Source organism: Desmodus rotundus, chromosome 12 (genome assembly GCF_022682495.2).
Source record: "Desmodus rotundus isolate HL8 chromosome 12, HLdesRot8A.1, whole genome shotgun sequence".
In the NCBI taxonomy this organism is placed as follows: domain Eukaryota; kingdom Metazoa; phylum Chordata; class Mammalia; order Chiroptera; family Phyllostomidae; genus Desmodus; species Desmodus rotundus.
Genome location: NC_071398.1, coordinates 3942175 through 3948704, shown reverse-complemented (window position 1 = coordinate 3948704; position 6530 = coordinate 3942175).

Here is a 6530-nt window from a genome sequence, read left to right as displayed (position 1 = left end):
TTGTAGGGACTTTCCGCTCTGTCAAGCTCGGTGGAGCCAAAGGGAAAGCCGAGGGGAGCGGGGGAAGCCAGGGAAGATGGGGGCGGGGAGCTCTGGTGATTGGGCGGAAGACTGGGTGCCGCATTGCTATTGGCTGGAACCAGAGTCAGGGCGGGGCAATGTGCTTCCCTCGCTCCACCTCCCAAGCCCGGGTCCTGAGTGTGGGCTTAGCTGTCAAAACTCGCGCAGACTGGACTTTGGGGCTGCGTTGGGGACCAGTCCAGAGGAGAGCTGGGAGTAGAACTTTAGGATCGCGGGGAAAAGCAAAGCTTTAGAATTAAAACCTAAGTGTGAATCCTTTGTGCTTTCAATATGGAGCTGCGTGGCCTGGGGAACTTACAACCACGCTGAGCCTCAACATCCTCATCTGTAAAGTGGAGATAATCTCATCACTTGTCTTGCAAGGATTGCTGTGAAATACTGTGTGTAAAGCTCCTGACGCACAACAGGCGCTCAGTCACATCAGATCTCTTCCTCTCCTTCAGATTCAGCCTGGGACCCCTGCTGCTTCTGAGCCTTGGTAGCCACCTATCCCTGGCCAGAGGGAGGTCTCCCTGGGGTGGTGATGAAGGGATTTCCAGACGCCGCCTCACTCAACTCTGCACCCCTGGCCACCAGCCAGGACTCAGGGTGTAGTTAAGGATCTTTCAATTAGAAGGGAGGTTTGTGATTCCCAAAAGTGCTCAAAATATTTAAGGAAGTGCTTTTTATAATCAGTCCCAGAGCATGCTTGCAGCATGCTTTGCTGCACTGGATACTCCTGTTAATTAATTCTTTCTCCGTTGACATTTTAAGTACCAATTATAGGAGAAGGTGATTAATAGTGAGGAAGGAAGAGGGGCATGTGTGTGTATGTGTGTTTAATCATGAGAGGGGGAAATTTCCCCAGTGGAAAGTGATATCCCTGAAGACCTGGGGAATTTAAACCAGTGAGTACATTTTTTAAAAAGTCACATGAGTGATTACTAACAGTACAGTAAACAGGTCACCCCTGTCCCTTGCCATATGCACCCAGAATAAAATGGACATCTTTTGAAAACCTAAGCTTCAGTCCATGCTTGTCCCTCCCTAGACCATCCTTACCTTATTTCTCAGGCTTCATGGACACACTGCATAGAAAGCAATAACACGGAACAACAGTGCTGGCTCACAGCGTGGCCTTAGGTGACACCATTCTCCTTCCAGATCTAGATTCTCCAATAAAGCGGTAGGATTCCGAGGTCACAGTCTGGCCGTCTGGGAGAAGAAACCAGCCTGAAGACTCTTTTTGCCAGATGCATACAGAGAGAAGAGGGAGGAGGAGCGGAAAGAGAAAGTGGAAGGGGAGAGAAAGGTGTTGAATCCTTCTGGACGGGGCTGGCGCTCTCCCTTTCTCCCTCGGCCACGCCCCATCGTCATTCCCTATTATTCCTCCTGGCACACTTCTCTTGTTTACGTTGACTGCCGGCCCTGAGGCATTTGTGTTGGCTACCCCTGGACTAGGACACCCTGGTGAACTCCATGATGATGTGTTTGGTGCTGCTGGGCCCTATGCTTCAGTCCTGCTTTCTTCCCCACCAGCCAAGGGCAGGTCCCTGGCTCCATCACACATCGCCTGAATCACAGTGTCAGGGCCTGGCTTCCTCTGAGAGATACTCTTCCAAGCCAGGCCCAATAAGCAGGGCTTATCTCAATGACCATCTCTCATGGATTGGTAATGGCTGCCTAGAACATGGTGCTGAAAGCAATTCTGAAAGTGTGTTCAGGCTCGAAGGGACGAGACAGGGACGCATAGTATAGTGCTATTATTTTCAGTCCTTGATAAGCTGGCCTCTCCTTTTACAGATGGAAGATTAAGGTCCCAAGAGGGAAAATAACTGGTTGCCAGTCACCCAAGAGATGAGCTGAGCCCCTGCTTCTCCTGACTTCAAGCCAGGGCTCTTTCCACCTCTGTTGAAATGAATTCTGCAGCTGAAATATCCATCCTCTCTGACTTCCAAATCCTCCCCCTGTTGAAGGCCCAGCCAAAGTCCACCGTCTTGGACAGGTCCTTGCCGATGGCTCCAGGCCCTGCTGATCACCTCTGTCTACCCTGCATTCACCCAACCGATGGTGACCAGGAAACAGGGCAGCTACCAGGGAGAGGACACCCTGCCCTCTGGTAAGGAAGGTGCACCTTAGGTAATCACATGATCAATTATTGCTGAGGTTAGCGTGAGTCTCAGAAGGCAAACTGCTCTGCGCACACAGAAAAGGCCCCTGGGCACTCAGGGGAAGCCTGTTTGAGGAAGTCCCCTTTCAGATGAGGTAGGAGGATGACTGACAGTCGGGGGTGGGGGGGAGCCACCAGGCAAAGGGAACAGGAATGCAGGTGATGTGTTGAAGGAACTGCTAGAGGCAGAGAACAGAAGGGGTGGGTGCAAAAGGGCCAGTCAGGTGGGGCCTTGAGAGCCCCAGCAGGTGTTGGTCTTTGTCCCAAGAGCAGTGGGACTCCTCTGAGGGGCTCTAAGCAGGATGGGTGACTGTGTTTCTAAACTGTCTTGCATGGGTCTCTTATCGCACACTGCAGGGGGCGGGGGGATAGCAGGAGGTCTCTGAGTTGAGTGGAGCTCTTTCCCCGGAGCTGGGAACCTCCTGGTAGCCTGCCAGGGGCCTAGGACTTAGAGTAGCATCTAGTGAGGGCTCAACAAACCTCAGCAGCATGGTTATTCATTACACACCCCCTGTGCTTCCCAAATGGGTATCACAGGCCACTTCCCACTTCCAGCCTCACCAGATTCGCTGTGTGTATCCCACTGCCCACTCAGCCTCTCCACGCCACACAGCCTCAAGTGAACTCCCAACATTCCCCGGTCCACTGAAACCTCTGCCTCCCATCTCAGGAAAAGGCCACTTCCAGCTGTTCACCCAGCTTCCCGTGGTCTGGCCGTTTCCCATCTTTCCTGTGAACAGGTGCATGCAGAATGAACTCTAAACCACAGTGCTTCCTGGACCAGGCATCCCCCCAGGCAAGGATACTGTACCCCGCTTTCTCCATGATTCCCAGTGCGGTTGGTGTTCCAACCTATGGAGGAGCTGAGGGCCTGCCATGTCAGGAACGGCCTTCTCTCTCAGCGAGCCGGGCTCCGGGTGCAACTGAGCGTGCTGTCTGGGGGCTTTTACTCGGTCACCTAAATGCTCTTTTTGGTAAGATAAAAGGGATTACTTTAATCATCTTTAAACTCATCCCACTGCACTATAACTCTGTGCTGTCCTGTGGGAGCTATTTGCTCTTATCAATGACAAACAATTTCGGTGGGATTTGGAAAACACACACCAAGGGAAAAGGGGGCTGACTCCGTCCAATGGGAATCCCGTTCTGAGCAGTAGCTACATTAGGAACAATCCCGTGTCCCAGGAAACCTTCCTCTCTCAGGAAGGGACACAGATGGTGTTGGGGGAAAGGAGATTCGTTATTGCAACTTGCCCCAACTTCTATTTTCTGTTCCCTGTAAGTAGGGTGGATACTCCATCCATTCAACAAATATTTGAGCACCTACTACGCACCAGGCACTGTCTAGACTCTGAGGACACTGAAGTGGGCATGGTCTCTGTTCTCCTGGAGGTGACGTGCTAGGGGACAGAAGAAACAGATGGACATAAGTAGCTCATGCTGAGAAAGACAGTAGCAAGCAGGGCAGGGAGAAGAGAGTCATAGCGCCTGCTATTTTAGGTGGAGAGTTCCGGGAAGGACTCCCGTAATGAGGCGACGTTCGAGCAAAGACCTGAAGGAAACAAGAAAGCCGCCCTCCATCTAGGAAAGAGTGCTTCCATAAGAGGAAAGAGGCAGGTGCAAAGTTCTGGAAGCAGCAGTGTGCTTGGTTAGCATCATCAAGGAATGGCCAAGAAGCCGGGTGGCTGGAGCACAGAGAATGGGCAGAGGGGAGGCCAGCAGAGAGAAATGTAGGGGTGGGCCAGGCATGCATGAGACCTTGGCTTTCACGCTGTGCCAGATGGGAAGCCCCGGAGAATTTAGAGCAGAGCAGGGGCTGGCCTCGCTTTTAACGGGCTCACTCTGAGGGTCAAGGGCAGAGGCAGGGAGACCAGTGAGGAGACTGATGCAGCAAGGGAGTCAAGGGGGCCCCAAAGAAGCCCCTTCTTTGCTGGGGGTGGGGCAGAGCGCTTGAGAAGGAGGGGGATGTGAGACTAAAAATAAAAAGGATGCAGATCTCCTGTGGGAAGAGTGTTCAGGGTGAATGACTGAGGAGAGGAGGTGCATGCTAGGAGACTGGATTTGTGAATTGTTCGGCCGTGATGATAGGTGGGGCTAAATTTAGAGCAAAACAAAAAGGGGGAGGGAGGCACAGATCTTGGGCTGCCAGTCTGCTCAGCTGCAGTCCCTCCCCATGTCATTCCTGATCTTGCTGTTCACCTGTAACCTGCCAGCCGCGGCCTGAGGCGATGCTCTCCCACAGGTGCAGAGGATGCCAGGTGTGTGCCCTGATAGCTGTGCGCTTCACCCCTCGTGGAGGGGGGGGGAGGGGAGGCGAGAGCGTGTTGGTGCAATAATGAAATGATGCTGTCATCTCCACTCAGCCCACTTGGAGTCTGATTCTGCCGCCCACATCTCTGGGGGTGTGTTCATTTTGGCATCTGGTTTTGGTGCTTTGGGGGGAAAACACTCAGATTGACTTTTCTTTTCTTCTAGGATGATGGTGAATATCATTAAAGCCTGAAGCTCTTTTTAAAAATTCTCTTGCTCTGATAGCTTTCTCCACACATATGAATGATGTGTTCTTTGCCACAGATGAGGACTCTGCTCCTGGGGAGACATTGGTCCCCAGCACACGCCTTTCAGGTAGCGTCCCTGTCAGACAACTTTAAGATTAAAATCCTCCTTTGTGAGTTACCTGCACAGGCCTAAAATGCTTTCGGTGGATCTGTTGAATTTTTCAGTTAGGAAACTTCTCCTCTGACCCCTGACAGTGATCTTGTACCTAGACCTCAGTACCGCTCTCCCTGAGCTCTCTGAACTCCCCTTCCTCCATGATCTCTCTGGGTTATGTCTTCCAGGCCCAGGGACCCCACTCCCCTCTTGACGCCGAGAACCCCCATGCTCTTCTCTCTGGCCGTGACTTCTCCCACAGGGTCCAGACTCACAGCATGACTTGGTATCTTCACTTGACTTCTGCACCTAGGTGTCTCAGACTCGACAGTCCAAAACGGAAGTCCCTCCCACTCCAAGCCGGGTTCCTACCTGTCGTCTCCAGCCTCCCAGTGACTCAAATCAGAAACCTAGGAAGTCATCCTTGATGCTTCCCTTTCCCTCCTCCCTCTCATCGGTCCATCTGTAAACCCTTGAGCATCCACCTCCTCTCTACCTCCACTGATGCCACCTTGGGCCAGCCCACTGCTTCTGACCTGCAATAGCTTCTAGGTCATCCCTACTTCCTCTTCCCCTCGTCCTCGCCCCTATGCATTCCAGTCCCTTCTCCACCCAGGAGAAGAAGAGATCTTCTTTAATGTAATTGGCTCACATCCCCCTTCTTTCAAACTCTCCGATGACTTGCCATTATTCTAAGATCAAGCCCAAGCTCTCGACCTTCACACCTGGTCCACCTCTTCAAACTCATCTGGAGATATTCTCCCCTTAGCCTGCCTCAAATGTACTGTATTAATTTCCTATGGCTGCTGTAACAAATTGCCATACACTTCGTGGCTTAAAATGACACAGATTTATTCTCTTACAGTCCCAGAGGCCACAAGTCCCAAATGGGCTGGAACCAAAATGGCGGTGGGGCAGGACCCGCCCTAGGGACAAAAGTGTCCTGGCCTTTCCAGTTTCTAGAGCTGCATTCCCGGTTCTACGGGGTCCCTTCCTCCACCGTCCAAGCCAGCAGGGTAGCATCTGACATCAGCGGCCACGCTGCCTTCTTCTTCTGTGTCAGGCCTTCCTTTGCCTCTCCCTGCCAAGGACGCCTGCGGCTGCATTTGGGGGTCTGTGCTCATCACAAGACCCCTAACGTAATCACATCTTTAAATTCCCTTGAGCCATATAAGCAACATTCACAGGGCCCGGGAATTAGGATCTTTTGGGGGCCATTATTCAGCCTGTCACACATACCAAGCTTTTTCCCATGACAGGGTCTTTGTACAGCTTGCTGCCTGTTTACCTGGTTCCTTGCGCTCCCTCCCCCTCTCCCTCCCCCTCTCCCTCCCCCCTCACCATAACTGCCTTGAAGACAGGAACGGTGTCTGTTGCGTTCACGCACCGATTGTCCTACCACATCTGGCTCACGTAACTGCATCTAGAACTAAGGACGATGCACCCACAACCCAAGATGCGCACGGGCGCTGCTGTGTTCGGTCACCCACACAAAGCAGGCCTACCTCCATCTTCCTGCCGGTCTCCTCTGTCAGAAACAATGATCTGGTCAGAACCTAACACCACCCACAGGCCAAACCCACAGACACACTCCCACGCAGGAGCCCCAGGAGATGCTGCAACATTTAATGAGCCAGGCAGGCCCAGC